This window comes from Manis javanica, chromosome 16, assembly GCF_040802235.1.
Source record: "Manis javanica isolate MJ-LG chromosome 16, MJ_LKY, whole genome shotgun sequence".
In the NCBI taxonomy this organism is placed as follows: Eukaryota; Metazoa; Chordata; class Mammalia; order Pholidota; family Manidae; genus Manis; species Manis javanica.
The window spans coordinates 24,154,595-24,173,040 of NC_133171.1; the positions used below are offsets into that span (position 1 = coordinate 24,154,595).

The 18,446-nt window shown below is 41.5% G+C and overlaps 2 long non-coding RNA genes across 2 annotated transcripts in view; one reads left to right on the top strand and one right to left on the bottom strand.

The window, feature by feature from the left end:
- The first annotated feature begins 596 nt into the window (after positions 1–596).
- On the top strand, positions 597–15,701 carry LOC118971371 (uncharacterized). The gene is made up of 5 exons (XR_005059780.2): positions 597–732; positions 936–1,193; positions 9,375–9,507; positions 10,568–10,721; positions 15,001–15,701. It is a non-coding gene; the product is annotated as an uncharacterized lncRNA (long non-coding RNA).
- The window catches only part of LOC118971370 (uncharacterized), a 100,615-nt gene continuing 94,719 nt past the window's right edge, over positions 12,551–18,446 (bottom strand). The window contains exons 4-5 of the long non-coding RNA XR_005059779.2: positions 16,961–17,119; positions 12,551–14,533 (exon numbers count right to left, since the gene is read on the bottom strand). This is a non-coding gene — a long non-coding RNA (uncharacterized lncRNA). The remainder of the gene's footprint in view (positions 14,534–16,960; positions 17,120–18,446) is intronic.

The window sequence follows — 18,446 nt, forward strand, 5'->3', positions numbered from 1 at the left end:
CTTTCTCTAATATAATCATAATCTTTAATAATTAGATGGAACGCAACACAGAAATAGAATAGTTTTCTTTTGATATTTCTTCCCTGTGGGTGGAAATACCCACTCATGGGAAAAGCACGGCTTGAATTTGCAGTCAGGTCGGGGTGACAGGGCGACGCGCCTACACAGCCTGGGGCTCCGGCACGGGGGCCGCCCGTCTTACCTGGACCGTTTCTCCAGTCCCAACACTGATTCCTCTCTGTTTGCACCCCTTGGCCTGTCACCATACTCCCAGCGTCCCTGGTCCCGTTTGATGGTGGCCCCTCTGTCCTGATTTGCAGCAATCCGCGGCTCGCGTCTGCCCAGGGCCCCGCAGCTGCCCGCGAGGGTTCTCAGCCAAGCCCGCGTCCCCGTGGGCACATGAGCCTGAACGAAATCTAGTCGTGTTTTCTATTATGTTCATTTCCTGCTTGCAGCCATGAACTCAATTTATGCAACAGGGTAACTAAATTCTTCATATACTTCCCAGCATTTTCTTAATTTTTCCTTTCTTCTCCCATAGGATAAAGAATTCTGTATTTTTTTCCTGAGTCAGTTTTAATCCCACAGGATGTGAGAAATGATGAAACTTGCTGTGTGTTTATATTCCTGCTAAGCTGAAACTAAGACTATTCAGCTGTGAAGGCGTCTGGGGTGGCCAAAGTGACCCCCAGACTATGGCAGGGGCAGTGACCCCAGGGCCTGAGAGCCGAGGTGAGCTGAGGAGGGGCACGGCCACGCGTGGGGACCCCTCAAGGCCCCCCGGGGACTGTGCTGGGGCAGGGCCCCTCTGTGTTCCCGATCGGCGCCCGCTGCAGCCTTCTAAGCCCTCCCCACTCTCCCACATGTGCCCCTCTCCTGCCACTTGTTGCCCTGTACCCTACCCTGCAGACCAGTAAAATCTGCTCATCGTTCAGCTTTCCAGGTTTCATCCCATTTCATCACTGTATCTAGTTCGTCATCTTGCACTTCCCCCTTCACCGGAGCCCTACCTCCTACCTTCCTCTCGCCTCTTCTCTTTCACACCTCCGAGGGTCTTAGGGCAAGTGCCGAAGAGCTCACGTCGGGATGGGAATCCGCGTGCAGTTTTCCTGGGGACGCCTGTCCGGAATGACATGCCCACAGAAAAGAACGAAGCAGCACTGAACGGAGGGAGACGTGGGACTTGGACACAGGTGCGAGAGAGCTTCCAGAAAGTACCACAGGGGCTCTGGAGCTGGCATGACCCTCAGTGTCCCCCTCCTGAGGCAAGAGGGCGGGTCGTGGTCTTCCTTCCAGTCCACCCCCTGCATCAACCAGTCCTGGATGAGGGTGGGTGGAGGGTGATCATAACCCCCGTCTGTGGGGCAAGCAGCCTGTTTCTGCCAAGGGCCGTTCTGAGGCAGGCCTCAGCCTCCCATTTGCTAATCTCTGGACCCAAATCAGTAAGTCTAGCCCACCCTTGAGGTTAAGTCCCCCCTCCTGGAGGGATGAGTATCTGCTTTTATTATTTAGAATTCATCCACAAAGAAGACTGGTCCCCGCTCTCCCACTTATTTACGTACTCAGTCATTTATTTATGTCAGTGTGGATTCGTGCATATTTGCCGTGTGACTGGAATGCGATTTGGAACCACGGTGCTGCTCTTGATTTCTTCCAGCTTTGGCCACCAGCAGCTCTTTCCACTTGGTTTCTGCGCCTCTTTCTCATGAGCCCATCATTCTGGTTTTTGAAGGCTTCCTTCCTTACAGGCACTAGGAGATGAAGCTCCAGGCTGGTCATACAGGCCCCCAGCCAGCTTTAGAGGCAGCCGTTTCCACAAGGAGCTCTGCTTTTTATTGGGATGGGTATTTAGAAATCAAGATTGTAGTGCCTCGTGTGCTTATTGCTGCTGTGGTATCACCACCTAAGCTTTTCAGTGGGCGGAGCAAGGAAATATAGGAAATATATATATGTACATAAATGTACCCACATGTCCACCATGTCTATATTGTTTTTGTATCTCTCTGTCTATACATATTAAGTTAAACAGCATTCATATTAAAGTACCCACTCCAATTCGGTTCCACAGGGTTCGGCCTACTCTCCCCTCCCCCTTGCTCACCTGTTACTTTCCTCGCCAACACTGAGACCCCTGGCTGCCGCTATCCACTTTGGTTCAACCACATGTGCTTGTAAAGCAGGTTCAGAATTGCTAACACAAACCCGAGTGAGAGACAAACTTGGCATTTACAGCATAGTGTTTATATTCATTTCCTTTTGTTTTTATCCTTAGTTTCCAGCCAAAACACCTTTATCCAAAGTTACTTATCAGCTCCTTTTCCCCACATCCCTTCAGGGAGGCAATACCGTACATTCATGATGCCGTTAGATTCACTTGTCACGGCCTGCATGCACTGCATCCCAGAATCCCCGATAGTCTGATTGATTTTTTTTATTGTGTACAGTAAAATCCATTCTTGATGATGTACAGCACTAGGAGATCAGACCGACGGGTGTGGGTGTGTCCCAGCACCCGCGCCACACAGAGCAGGTCCACCTTAGGCTCTCCGGACGCAGCTGCTGGGGCATAGAGTCACGGACTCATGCTTGGCAGATGCACCCATGGAGACGCCTGGGTTTGTCTGGGTCCTCTGAGAAGTGACCACTGAGATATAATGAAACATGCAGAGATTTTTACTAGGGGAAAAGACCCTATAAAAGGAAATAGGAAGGAAGCTCAAAAAGGTTGGGAAAAATGTAAGCCAAGAAGCAAACTGACCCCAAGTGAAGGAGAAGCCACAGACGGTGAGTGAGACATCGCAGATTGCTACACAGGGCGAGCAAGGTTGGGCAAAGCCCGCAGGAGTCCTTGCACCCAGGCCGCTCTACAAAGGAGCATCCGGTGTCAGGACTAGATCTGCCTTAGTGCCCGAAGCTGTCAATCACGAGGAGGGGGCGCAGGCCTGATTCCTTCTCTTCTCGCGGGGCTGAGCTGAGCTTTCTGTCTGGGAAGGAAACGCGTAATTGATGAGAGGGAATCTCACAAAGAAGAAAATGCCGTCAGAGAAAAGCACATTATATTTACATGTCTATCTGTATTACATACATACGTACATACATATGATTCACTTGAAGTCTGGTTAAAAATAATTAACTTAAAAGGCAGCAGGGAGAATTTTATAAATAACAATATAAACTTGTATTCAATTTTAAAGGAAGACTTTGGATTTCTTTGAAATCTTGCATCAACCTTTTGCTGAAGAAATAAGGTATCAGTTCATAGAGCATTTCCGTCTGCTAGTTCACAAATGCTAGCCAGTGATCTGTGTCAATGTAAGTTAACCTGTGTGAATTCTATTAGTATTTCATAAAGAAATAAAACTGTGCCTGTTTTAACAGGGATTTTATACTCATATCATTTGAATACACAAAAAAGGTAAAAATAAAGAGGAGACTTTTTTCTAGAACAGTGGTATGTAGGACACGGTTCCGTGTCCTCAGGTCCCTTCATTCCAAATGCATGGCAGCCATAATTGTCGCCACCCAGAAAACACAGGCAGCTTTGAGGCAGGTGGAGAAAATAGTCGCTGATATTTTCAAGCCACTGGAAAATAACTTAAATCCATTTGCCTCAATGCAAAGGAAACTAATAGCAAAAGTTTGGAAACCTATGAGAAAAAGAAAATAATTAAATAATAACTATTGCAGCTGTGTGGTCGGTGTTTCTCCGCAGAGGAAAGGAAGAGTTATTAGGATAGAAACCGTTAAAATAGAAATTGGGCTACAAATAAAAATGTCGGAAGAATGGTCACAAAACGAGGAGAAAAATGAGAAGCAGCAGGGACCAGTTTTTTTCTGAACATTATTTTTAATGTAAATTGGCACCCTGGGGGAATTGAGAATTTGCTAGAGATGAATAAAGATGAGCACCTTGATGTGCGATGTACTAGGGAAAATAAGGATGAAGAATATAGTAACAGAAATACGTAAGTTTCTTAAGTTTTCTGATTTTGTCACGGAAGAGCAGAGGTTTTATACATCCACACACATGGCCCATTCGCTGCTTTCTTTTTATTGTCCCACTTCCACCTGGACACAATAACATTTTTTGGCTTTGGACTCTCATTCCTTCACCCCCACATTTCTGGAATGAATGGGCTACATCAGTTCAAACCTTACTGACTATAAATCTTTCACCTTTAAAAATAAAACAGTGGCCTAACTCCTAGTTCCTCGTCATAAATCCAAACCTCCATTATTTCTGGCCGCCACAAACATCAGTTTTAATTGCTATGCCAGGAACAGTTTCCAGTAATCTGGGTGAACCTAGCTAAATTTTGCTGTTCCTCTTAGTTCTTTTAATTTTTTTAAAAAATGTGTCAGAAGACTGGACAGGACTAAAGATCTATATATTAATGAGACTTCCATATTTGCATCATTTTATCTGCAACAAAAATTGATAACAGAATATATAATAGACATTTATTGTACATAAAAATATTAAAAATATAAGCAAAGTATATTATATTATACTATAAATATAAATTAGGTAAAACTAGACTTTATGAATAGAATCTCTAAATTTCTGGAGTTTATGTGAATTTTGAGAGAAAGAACATACAAATTTTAGATATAACCATGAGAACTATAAAATAAGCATACTGAGAACACATACTAATTTCCTTTTAAGCTTCTTTAAATTTCAAGCTGTCAACCACAATGATTTTCTAACTTAAATACTTTAATAGCTAGAAATAGCAGTATTAATTCAATGTGGTTGAGGTAACTCTGTAAACATTTAAAAATATTCTCTAGCTAATCCAGTGAGCATTTTACATTCAGGAATAATATGAGAGATTTCAAAGGATGGTGAGATTTGCATTTTCCATGGATGCTTTCTCCTCAATGAGAAATTTAATTTTTAGGGTTGTAGGATTGTTTCATTGTCACTGGCAGATTTTTGTAGGTAAATACATACTATTCTAGGATTGCTGTTTAGTCGAAGACTCACCAAGTAGAGGAATAAAAATGTAATCTGAATCATCAGTTCATGGGTTGTGAGGGTGGTGGACCATGGCATCGGGGTTGCTGCATGGATGAGGGATCTTGGTTTGGCTGATAAGCTTACTAGGTAACTTACTAGGTAATTTACTAGGTAACTTACTAGGTAGCTTACTAGGTAACTTCCCTTCCTCTCTCACCTCTACACGTGTGTCCTTTCAAAATGTGAGCAGTTAACGAGTGTGATGCTGTCAGTAATAAAGGAGTCAACCTTGGGTCAGGAGACTTAAAGTAACTGGTGCTACAAGATATTAGCCCTCTGACTGTTATTTTTTATAAGCATCATTTGATAATATTAACAGATATTACATATTTTAAAAGGTATGGAGTTGATTATATGGAAGCTTTATTCTTAATTTACTGCAAGACCATATAAAATAAGTTCTTAAAATGAGAACATTATCTTTTTCTTCTTTCAACTGGTGATAAACATTAGAAAAGATAACATGAATTTTTTTAACCATATGAATAAACTCCAGTGGTCAGTTTTTCTAAAGTTTGATTATTATGGAACTACAATTAATAAGGACCTTGGTTTTTGATTGAAAACTTTTTTAAAGACAATTTTTTAAAGAGTAGTTATAGGTTCACAGCAAAATGAGGGAGACATAGAGATAACCAAGTACTCTGCCCACAGGCATGCAGCCTTTACCCGTCCTGACATCCCCCCCACCAGGTCGGTCAGTTCGTACAAGTGTGGAACCTACGCTGGCACATCATCATCCCCAGGTCCATAGTTCACACTGGGGCTCACCACTGGTGTTACACCTTCTATGGGTTTGGACAAATACATAATGGCCTGTATCCCCCAATCTAGCACCTTACCGAGCCGTTTCACCTCCCAAAACCTGCTCTGTGCTCCACCTGTTCACCCCAGTGTCCTCTCCAGTCCATGGTCACCAATGATCATTCTACTGCTCCCCATAGTTCACCTTTTCTAGAATGTCACACGGTTGGAATCATACAGTGTGTAGTCTTTTCAGATTGGCTTCTTCTGCTTAGTAACATGCATGTAAGTTTCCTCCATGTGTTTCATGGTTTGGTAGCTCATTTCTTTATAGAGATGAATAACACTCCGTTGTCCGGGTGCTACAGTTTATGTGTATGACCACCTACCTAAGTACATCCTGGTGGCTTCCAAGTCTTGACAACTATGAATAAAGCTGCTATGAACACCCCTGCGCCTCAGCCCATGGACCTCCTCCCTGCCTCACAGCCCTCACAGCCGGTAACATCTCGTTGGGCCTGCCAGGCCGAACCTCATCCCCTCGCTGCCAGACTCCATGCCCTCCTCTGCCCCCCCTCCACCTCTGACTCGTCCTCCGTGTCCTCTGAATTCCTCGGCCCCTCTTGCCATCTGTCTTTGCGACTGCTTTCTATAGCAGTTACTCGTTGGCTTAGAAAGTTGTCTCCTGGTACACTGGAGCAGATGTGTAAGAACTGCTGCATTACAGGGTGTGTATATCTTCAAAATGGCGAATTGTTCTCTGAAGGGTCTGTAGTTCACCAGCAGTTTATGAAAAATTCCCGCTCCTCTACAGCCTTTTCAAACTGTTACCGTCAGTGCACAATTATGTATCGTGTTTTCCCTTTACATTTCCCTAATTACTAATGAGACTGGACATGTATTCACATGCTTGCAGTCTCTCTGCATTTCCTCTTCAGTAAAATGAATTTTCATCACTTTTATGCACTTTTCCACTTTGGTTGTTTTTCTTTTTCTTATTGATTTGTAAAATTTTTAATGTAGTTTGGGCATTAATATTCTGTTAGTTATACAGTGGAAGAGCATCTTCTTCCAGTTGGCAGTTTAACTTTTTTTGGCGTCTTTGACACAGTTCTTAAAATTTTTAATAAACAAAATTTAAGAGTTATATTAAAAAAATATGAGGTATGGACCTTCTTTGAAACCTCCATTATTAGATAAAACATTTAGACTTGTTCTGTTATATTGGCAAATGAACCTCATCGTTACTGGAGTCTCACTTATCTGTAGTAATGCTTCCTGGCTAAAAAAATCTTTGATAATTATTATTTAGGGCAGTTTATTTTGAGTTAGTGTTTTTACTAGTTACCTTTTTTTTCCCATTTTTTTCAATGTTTGTTTTTGTCTCTTCTAAAAAAGTATCTCATTGGGTGTTTATTTCAATACAGTCTGATTAACTTCTACATGATGAATTTTATCCATTCAGATTTAATGACCATTAATATATTAGAACTTATTGTCATTATACTATCTTTACTTTTTTTTGCACTTCCTTCCTGAGTTACTTCTTACCCTCTCTGGATTCCCTTCCTTCCCATTAAGATTTTTTCTTTCCTATGCTAACATTTAACTTTAGTTGATTCAGAATTTATAAATTCTATCTCAATTATTTTTTAGGTTAGTGATTACTTTGAAATTTTAACTTACTTGCTCAAGCCTGAACTTAATCTTTTTGCTCTTCACCTGAGTCATACAAAGCTCTGTATCTCTAACTCCTGAAACTACCCAGCCCTTCTGCACCAGCTGGTATGCTGATTGTTGACAGTATTTTAATTCCATTTTTTAACCCCCTACTTAGACACTGTCATTATTGTTTTATGCAGCCAGTGCTTATTTAGAATTATCTATATGTTTGTCTTTTTCTTTCCTCATTTATTTCTTCTTGCATTTCCAACCTTCCCCTGGAATTATTTTTCTTCTTACAGGACATATTTTAAAATTTCTTTTGATGGAGATTGTTTGGGGGTAAACTCTCCTTTTAGATTATCTAGAGGTATCTTTTTTTCATTCTCATTTGCTAGGCATATAATAATGTGTCAACATATTTTTTTCTAAATCGTTTAAATTTGTTACTTTATTCTCTTCTGGCCTCCATTTTTATATTTTGAGAAGCTGGTTGTCTAACTCTGTAATTCGCCTTTCCTCTCCTGATGCCTTGAACGCCTATTTGCATTTGTTCTGCAATTCCACCATAAAATGGCTAGGTGTGGATTTTATTTATATTGGTTAAGATGTACTTTTAAATCTGAAAAATGTGTCTTTTATCACTTTTGGAAAAATTCTAATATCTCCTTTAGGAATTTTGGTTAAATGTATGTTAGAGCTTCTCACTTTGTTTATTTCTTTCAAATTTTTATGTTCTCCTTGATACATTCTGTGTAATTCTTTTCAGTTGTCTTCCAATGTCTTCAATACCTTAAGCAGTTTCCAATCCGCAGTTTACCTCTTCCACTGAGTTCTTTTACGTTTTTATTATATTTCACATTTACACAAGTTCCTTGTTTTGTTTTTTTTACATTTGTCTAACCATTTGATAGTCTTTTATTCCTTAGCTGTGTTTTTTTTCAATTCCCTCCTTTATCTCTGTAAACATATCAGCATGCTATTTTTACATTTAAAGAACAACTCCGATTTCTTAAGTCCTTGAAAATCTTAGTCTTCTCTTTACTGTCTCTGCTTACTTTTAATCTGGGTAACTTTGTCTCAGTGTGTGTATTTTTGTGTTTGATCTCATGTTTATTGGAAATGTAACTGTAAGAAATCAATGGGATCTGAGTTGAAGATGCTTTCTATCACCACTTTTTATCTGTTAGGTACCTTGCTATGCTGACTAGAGGACCCTAAACTAATTTATCAGTTAAAGGTTTGTGGAGGTTTATTGTACCTTGGAGTCACTGTACATTTTAACCCCGGTCCTCCATGAAAGCCAGCTTCTGGCTCGAGCTTTTTACTTAATATCCACTGCATGCCCACCCCAGCTGGGAGCCCAGCTTTGCCAGACGGGCTCCCTTGGACCCCTTGGGGACAGTCTCCCCCTAGTTTTCTCCTTTTCCTGAGGTAGCAGCCCTGTGGGGACTCTACTGCACGTAGAGGATCTCTTACTGGACGCCCGGCCTCTAAGTCCCCCTGGCTGCTTGGCTGTGTGCTCCACGAAGACTTACGGCTGCCCGGGGATCAGCAACGTCCGTGACGTCCAGGCACGCTCTGGCTTTGGACACTTCTTCAACCGCGGTGCCCTGGCACTCCCTTCATTTTTGTCTTCTGAAGACTCTGTGTACTTTCTTATGAGCTTGGCTATCTGTTTGAAAAGAATATGTCAATATTTTGAAGATTTTATGGGGAAAAATTTCAGGATTTATAGTCTATTGTAGTATTAGAAATACAAGTATGGTTGTTGTAAATCATTTTAGAGTTATAAATTATCATTTTCCTATGAAGATATTACTTTAAATTTGTACTTGTATTACTATTATATTATTATTACTATTATAATAATAGTAATAAGAATGAAAATAAGAATAGCTGCTGTGAAATTATTTTTGAATTCTCTAATTTTCTTTTTTCTTAGTAATCCCTGTTCCCCACCAAGAAAATCCATGGTCACTGCTTCCTTTTCAAGCCACTGCATGGCACAGCCGCCCAGTGATCGGCACCGCCCTGTCACCTCTATCCTTGTCTGCTTTGCCGGCTTTTGATCACAGGTACACCCACAAAAAATTGTCATGCTATCACATTGTGTTTTGCAAATGGAAACATATAGATCCTGAGGAAAATGTTCAATGTGTATTGCTTTTAAGAAAGTAGAAATGTGTCCATGTATGTCTTTGCTTTTGAGATTATTACATGCCAAAGTGCTTTCACTTGACTGTAGGCCATGGGATATTGAGTGTATGCCATCACCTCTTTGTCATAAAAAAGTTCTTCCTAATTGAAGTAAACAAATTTCAGAGGTTGAGAACTTAAATTATTTAACATAATTTATATCTTATAATAAGTACCTCATGGTTTTAGAAAATTGGCATTGAATATCACATAATAGCTTTTTAAAGCATTGACATAACCATAGAAATATGCTTCTATGTGTTTATATGGTAACAGAGCAATAAACACTTGAAAACGTTTTCTGGAGAGCAATCTGGGTGTGTTTGTGTGTGTGCATGTGCGTGCAGGGCCGTCAGCATGTACGTGACTCTCCACATTTTAATCAATTCTCCACGTTGTATTCTGGCCTTTTAGCATATCATGACTCCATGTTTTGGAATTTATTACAAAGTGATGGGTTTTCTGAAAAAAATTCCCCTTGAGGGGAAAATGCTCAATCCAGGTGCCCCACAATCAAATACACACTGTTGGCCTAGATTATTAGCTACCTGACCTTTCGTTGGTAATTTTCTAGGGTAAACATTACCTGGAATGGATACTTTAGTACGACTTGGGTAATGATACTTACTATCACGATTTCCTTTTTGTTTTGATTTTCTTTTTCTTCAAAATACACAAAATTGAGGGAAACCGGCAAGATGTAGCCCTGACGAGGCAGCATCGCCACTCTCACTTGGCACAGAGAAGTCGGCATGGGACGGAAGCGGCCCTGGGGAGCTGGGGAGAAGCGCCGTCCGCCCTCGGCCGTACCGCGCGAGAAGTCTCACCAAGCGGGGGGGGGGGGGGGGGGGGAGCCCGTCGCCGCTTGCCGACTGTCTTCCCTCCTTTCCTCAGACCCTTTGTTTCTCTCCTTTTCCCCCTCTTGTTGGCATATTTCAGACTGGCCCCAATAAAGGCCAGGGGTGCAGCCCGGGTTGGCGTCCTACCCCCCCTTCAGCCTCGTCCTCTGGTCTGCGAGTGAGGGTGACAGGCAGCACCTCTGCAGCGCCCGGGACACAGGCAGTGCTGAGAATGAGCATGAGAAGTAAGAAAGGTAGAAACACTACTAATAAATAAAAGCATAAAAATAAATAATAAAATGATATGTTAGTTAATCACAAAGCTTTGGACTAGACATGTTCAAAGTCAGATCATGAGAAAACAGCCCAGGCTTGACTACAACTGAATGATTAAACATAGATGCAATAGTTATTTCTAATTATTTTTCTTTCTATGTTTCACTCTGCTTCTAGCATCTGGTAAATAATAAATCAGTTTGACACCAAAATCTATAGAAGGAAAAATGTTTTCAAGCCTGTGCTTGAATCTGGGTTTCTACTCAACAAAGAGTTGGACCTTGTAACCAGCTACAAAGTCTGAAATGGATGTGGGATGAATCATTGGATTTTTTTGCTTACATTTATGTGTAAAATTTGTTATCACTTCTATAATGGAATAGAATAGACAAATGCCACTTCTGGCATCTAAGAAAAGTAGATAAAGGGCTGCTCCTCACTAGATATGGAGACAGAAGGTAAATTCATTGAGTAATTTTTGCAACACCAAGCCATTATTTAACATTTTACTGAACACTTATGGCTTAGTGGAGTTTAGTATTTTCTTTCCTAGGATCCTTACCAAACTTATTTTCTTCAAACCCCTCATTCTCAATTTGCCAGTGGCTAAGACTCAGTTGAAATCTTTGGAGAAAATACAGATTGCTGGGCTCCGCCTCTAACAAGTCTGACTCAGGGGTCTTCGGGAGCAGCCCACTGCGTAACAATGAGCCACGCAGCTCAGGGGTCTGCACACCAGGGCCTGTGACCCATGGGCAAAACCCAGCCACTGGCAGGACCCATTCAGTGGCCTCTCTGTAAAGTCGGCCTGAGTGAGTTTTTACATTTCTTAAGCAGGGAGAAAAGAAAGGAAGAAATGGAGGGAAGGAGGGAGGGAGGGAGAAAACCAAAGAAAATGCCCCACGAAGCTGGAAATACTTATTATCTGGCTCTTGCCAAAACCTGGCCAGCCCTGCCCTGGGTGAACCTGCCTCACTCACGCTGAAGTGTTTAATGACACCTTCCTCTGCGTCCAGCCGCTTCTCGGTCCTGGTGATGGGGACACAGGGACCAAGGAGGTGAAATCCAGGGCCTAGTCTCATGAGCGCTGCATCTGTGCAGGACAGATAACAGTTAGCTTGCACACCATTTGTGAGCTCACAAGTATACCCAGGAGCTAGTTCTGAACAGTGAGGTGTCACAAAGAAAATACAAGGAAATGTCTTCCGCGGTGGCATCTGAACCAAGCCCTGAATGCCCAGTGTGGCCTCCTTGTGGAATCTGGGGAGGGCCCAGCAGGTGGAGGGAGAGCAAAGGCAAAGGGCCAGAGGCAGGAATGGGCGTGGGGTGCCGAGAGAGGCCAGGGAGGGAGGTCGGGGAAGAGAGGAGGGACTTGAGGAGCGTGGTCTGGGGACACATCTTGCAAGGCTAGGCTGGTTACCAGGAGTTCTCCGTTTTAGGCTAAGTGTGTTGGTTTCATAGCCCAGAACCTCCATTTTAAGAGAGACGCCTTAGAAATGAATGCACAGCATAAGATATACTAATTCAAAATAAAATAGTTCAGTTAAAACAGAAAGGGAAATACCTAAAAAAACAGTAGTAATGTTTCTCTTGCAGATCAACTTTGGTATTTTTCTTCACTGAGTGTTCATGTGTAATTCTAGGGGATACACAACTCAGAATTAATTATAGTGTACTAAAATAAATATATTTAACTCAAATTCAGCATTTAAAGAAGATAAAAGCTTTAAAAGTATTTTATTTCTTAGGAAACTATATGTGCACCAGTCTGAGTTCATTAAAGAAAAAGATTATGTCTTGTTTAAAGTTAAGATACCAACATTTATTCTTTAAGTAACAATCTTTAGTCCTGGTAATGGATCATTTATTTATATAAACACATTTATTCATATACAATATAAAAGGCTCTTTAAAAAGAGTAATAATTTTTCATTAAAAAAATTTAACATTCTTCATGGCAACTATGATATATTATAATGACTTAGCCATAAACAGCAGTGTGAGAACTCAATGAATAATTCATGCTCTCTGACCCTAACTTCATGCATTAATTTCCTTAGACATCAGCTTAAGCTTTCAATGGAAAATCCATTTAAAAATAAACTGAACAGCAGTGAACACGAATAGTAACAAAAGCTCTAAAAGGCCATATGGTAAAACACAGCACTCACTATTTTTAAAAATGTATTTTGCCAAGGAAAAATATAAATAATATAAAACAATTATTCACATGCTCCCAGCATATTTCTAAACAGAAGCATTCAAAACACATTTAAAAAAAAATCACATCACATCCAACTAGCATTGAACATAATGTATTCAAGGAACAGTTTCTGGGTCTAAGACTCTGGAAGCAGAAGTTTAGAAAATGCAACCATTTCTCATTTGCCTGGCAAATTGTTAAGAATGCTCATGGCCTGTTGATGTTTCTCCCCCTATAAGACCATAATAAGTTTATGAGGATCATATTCACTATTGCAGTGCCTTCTATTTGTAAGCACTCAATAGATGTTTGCTAAAAGAATGAATTAATCTTCTCTACGTGCAAAATGTCAAATAAAGCATGAATAATGATAAATTATGTATAAAGGAAAGATTTGTCATCAGATACACGTGATAAATAGCACAGAGCTGATATTAGTGACTTTCCCCAACTATGTCTCTCTGGGTACCAGAGAGAGAAGCTGAACTTTATTTTCCCAGGAATGGGGGTGAGTAGGGGTTTTTTTTGTTTTCTTTTTTGTTTGTTTCTGGTTTTGTGTTAATTGTTCAGCCAGTCATATTAATGGTGCATTAACCATTAATGGTTAATATTAGAGGTTAAGGTCAGAATGAAGGGTAATAGGAATTTCTTTGCATATACCATAAGGAATTCAATACTATTTGGTATTTTAAAAAAAACAATTTTTGTAAGTTTAGGGGCTTAAAGCAGAAAGTGTCTGTTACATAGGACATCACTATGGAATCATCATATTTCCATGTATGCTAGATTGATGAAGTGTTACTACAAGTGTAAAATCTCAGGAGAGTATAAAAATTGTAAATCCAGGAGGTGTGCGGGGAATGGGATGGGCAGAAGGGCCTACAAGTAGGTGGCGGAGAAGCTGCCTCCTAGTGGCGTCTATCAGCATTGCTTGTTTCTCTCACTGAAATGGTGCGAGGAGTGCGGGCAAGAGGCCTATGAACCGGACCCCCACGCCTTCCTCCTAAAGGCAGGATTGGCCACCTGTAGGATTATCACTGACTTTGGAGAGGGAAGGACCCCTCAAAACAGAATCCAGAAAGCTGCCTTTTCTTAAATAAGATCCAAAACAAAGATGGGGAAGCTGTATCATATACAAGGTAGTGGGATGCAGGCTAACGTAGGGGCTGAAGGAACTGAGAGGGGAGGTAGCACGTCTGCCCCATTCTTCCTGCCACTTTCCTCCGAGGTCAGTTTGAGCAGATGCTCCAAGAGCAAGGCTACCCACTCCCACAGCGACCTTCGTCATCTCCGGTGTCTTCCACGGTGCAGTCCACCCTGGCCTCCTTCCTCGGGGACCCACCTCCGCGCTTTGCGGATTTGAGGGTGTAGCGGCCTCGGAGGCAGGTTGCTGGTGGCTCTGAGTTCTGGGATGAGCGCTGTCCTGAGCAAACAGAAGGATGAACTTGAAATGACAACTTCAGACCTGGGCTGTCTGGTTTAAGGCTGCCACTGACCTCCCTTGATTCTTTCTCTTCCCTTGTTCCTTTAGAAATATTTTTTTAGAATAATGATGATGCATGCCTATTACAAAAATTTCAAGCAACGCTGAAAGGAGAAAAGGAGAAAGTTAAACATCACACCATCTGGAAAGAGACAGTATTAACGTTAGATGATGTAATTCCAGACATCTCAATGCATATATACACATCTACAGACATTTATAAAAGGGTGTCATACCATGCATGATACTTGTAAGATATGGGCCATTTTGTTTAAGTTCATAGTTAATTGGAGGGTGATAAAGTAATTGTAGAACTTCAGATAAATATTAATATACAAGAGACACTTACATTTTTAACTCCATGTTTTATTTTTAGAGAGTAACAATCAGCTCTCACCTATCAACATGAGGAAACTGGTGCATTTCCACTTTGACCCACCCCATGTCCTAAACCTGAATTTTGTTAGTTAGATACATTTCAAGTTGACAAAGGGCATAATAACATTTATATCCTGTTGTGTATTGATGATCTTGCATTGTATTTAGTCTTTCTGTGTCTTTTCCATGGCAGACCTCAACTTAAATGATTTCCATTGACTGCATTTCACCATCATTTGCTGAAGACGCTCTGAGCTTTCCACTCCCTGGGTCCTTACAGGCTCGAGGACGCCTTCCCAACAGGACAACAGTCCAAGGACAGGCCGCGCTGTGTCTCTGGAAGGCTTGAGATGACACTCTGTGGGCTTGTGATAGTGAGTGCCTCTCACCGAAGCTTCCCCAAGCATGACTTCATTGACTCAATGTAATTGGAAGGTGCTTTTTTTCCCAAGAAGGGCTCAGAAGTGCTTTGGTTCCTGAGTTCTATCATATTTGGAGGAGTCTGCCCCTTGCCTTTGTACGTGAGGGACAGCATGAGAGCAGGCGCATTCTCTCGGGTGTTCTGCAGCCTGAAAGCTGTTCTCACAGGCTGCTGGGACGAGCCTGGGGCTAGCCCAGGCGGCCCCCATCTTTCCTTATGAGCAGCTGCTTTTCAACTCGGGTGCCTGTGTCTGAAGGACCGTCATCTTGGAAGGGAGTAACTCGGATGCATGGTGTTGGTGCTAAGGACTTGCCCGAGGTCAACTGCTCCACATCTGTCCTTCTCGGGGGAGGATGAGCTCTTTCACTCTGCAGATGCAATTCCTCCTTTATTCCAGATCCTCTCTTCACATGCTACCGTTCCCTCCGCATCCACTGTGATGGTCTTTCCTCTATTAAAGCACTTCCACTTCAGCTCGGTCATATCCCTTGTTATTTCTCGTTTATTCAGAAGTTTATCATCACTTTTGCACAGTGTCCTGCAAGGTCTTTGGAGTTTTCCCACTGCAGCCCAGCTCACCCTATTCTGTGGTTTTACGATGTTTTCATATGTTATTATAGCCGTGTTATGGGTTGGGTGTGTTCTCAGTTCTGTCCCCACCACAACTAAGAATTGAAAGGCAGAGACACAGCAGCGAAGCAGAGGGAAAGTTTTATTTGAATCCACTGCAAGGGTGGAGCAGGCCCGAGTCAAGGCAGACAAAGGCGCTGGTCTGTGAGCAGGAGGCCTGCGGACTGCGTTCTGGTTAGAGGCACCTCTTGGACTGACGAGGTGGGGTTATTTGATTCACAGGCCTTGCTGTGTAGCCATCACGCTCGGTGAGCCTGTCCTGTCCCCACGCCCGGGTGTGAGCCACGCCGCTCTTAGTCCGGCTCGATTGTGATCGGGCCGGGGAGGAAGTCCTCTCCCTGCAAAGCCTTTGTCTCCACAGGGGACCCCGACCTGGGCCGCGTCTGGGCAGCTGCTTTTCTGGCTGCTCATGTCTTTCTACATGGAGAATTTTGTTCTGTGTTTGGACTGTGTCCCTAGGCTAGGTTATGGGGTGGCTCCCATATTGCCGTCAATGCCCCCCCCCTTTTTAATCTCTTCAAACATAAAAGGTTTCCTGGCCAAACCCAAAAATGTCAGTAGCTGTTATTGTTTTTACTATTTTGTCTCCTTCAGTCTATGATATCTCTCATTGATATCATATAAACAGAGCAATACATAAGCATTTATAATCAACAGAGAGTCTGCTATGTAGTAATTTCCTCATGAATTTCTTCAGACTTTTTAAACATCTTAATGATTGTAGGGAATCTTACTTATGTGTGAGTTTAAGTGAGAACAGATATTGGCCACATGAAATATTATGAATACTTGCGGTTTAAAATTAGCTTTTCTCAATTATACTGGTGTGTGCACGCGTGTGTGTGTGTGCGCGTGTGTGTGTGCACGTGTGTGTGTGTGCACATGTGTGTGTGTGTGCACGTGTGTGTGTGTGTGTGTGTGTGTGTGCTCCCAACCAATATCTCTGCCATGATTAGGGAAAGCATGGGATCTCCTGCATCACTTGACATGAAGATAAATGGGATTTTTGTCTGATGTTTCTGCATATGTTTTTTAGTGCTCGCTGTGTATGAATTATTCAAATGCCATCTTGGAATCGTCACACCTAAACTATATCACATACCTTAAGCTCTCAGTTAACATCCTGCAGAGACGAGAGCACAGCCACAGGGCGCGTAGTAGGTCCCATACCCATTGCTGCCTGCAATCTGGGGCAGTGCTGGGAGGGAGGCAGGTCTCAACGGCTGATCTGAGATTGCACCAAACCTTCCTGTTGATACGGCTGCAGTTTAAAGAGATAGGTCTTAGTGGTTTGTGATCATCAGAAGACATATTTTGTATTTATAAAATTTAGCATTCAAAATATCACCAATATTAATTTACTTAACTATCCTTCTACAGACAAGAAGAAACAGTTACCAGAAGTACAACTTTATTTCAGACGATTACCCAGTCAGAAAGCTCTAGGAAATTGCATTTCTGAATTTACTGGCACCCATCTTCGCTCTGGTAAACCTCACTTCTCTTCGGGTTATCAATAAATTCTAGTTCTGCGGGGCTCACTGCCTTAGTAATTTTAGATACCATACAATGAGAGTTCACTTTGTGTCACCTGTTATGTCAGCCATTTTACACTTTTTTTTTCATATTTAATTTTTGCAAGAGCTATATACAATACATCTTATTTCCATTTTATAAATGAGGAAACGTATGTACAAAGGGTATAAGAAATTTGAAGAGATCACAGATACGTAAGTTTCAGAGCGAGGGTTTTGATCTAGGACCATCTGACTCCAAAACATTCAGTCCTATTTCTTCTGTCAGCCAGTCAACAAACATGCATATTTGCATATTCTTTTAGCGTCTTTCACATAGCAGATACTGGTCTCAATGCCAGGAAGATGGCATTGAATTGGTGGGCACAAACCCTGTCTTGTGGAGCTTAAATTCTAGTCAGATCCTGTCTTGTGGAGCTTAAATTCTAGTCAGATCCTTGAAAAAACTATTGATGAGTGTTGCAGTATCAGTGAGCTGTTGGTAAGCATTCACTGGATGAATATACGTGGGCGTCCATGACTGAGTGGTTCCACCGAGTTAAGGAGCTCCCTCTGAGAGAGGCTGCGAGATGCCACAATAAGGTTACACTGACTATGGAAAATAAAATAATGCCACTAAGTCTCACAGAGAAAAAAGTAAGCAAGAATAGTATTTTAATAAAACAATGTTTTTAAGAGTAGGAAGCTAGCAGTGTTTTTTTAAACTATTGGGACAACAAGAAAATTTTTGCCAAAATTACAGAAGAGTAATAGTATATATATATATATATATATATAGTGTACGTCTGAGGTTTTCTATGATTATGAAATAAATGTAGAGGCTTAAGCAAATGGTAATTTTTTTATAAAGTGAGATAAAAAGCAAAAAGTGTAAGGTGTCTTTCGTTCTTGAGTAATTGCTGGCTAATGTGTTTAATATGTTTAATGTTTACTGTTTTTAATTTTTTCTAATCACTACATGCAGTTTCAAAAAGCCAGTAAAATCCTTCAATAAAAAAACTATGAAAACTTCATATAAAACAGAATGAAGCCAACAATCTTCCACTTTCCAAT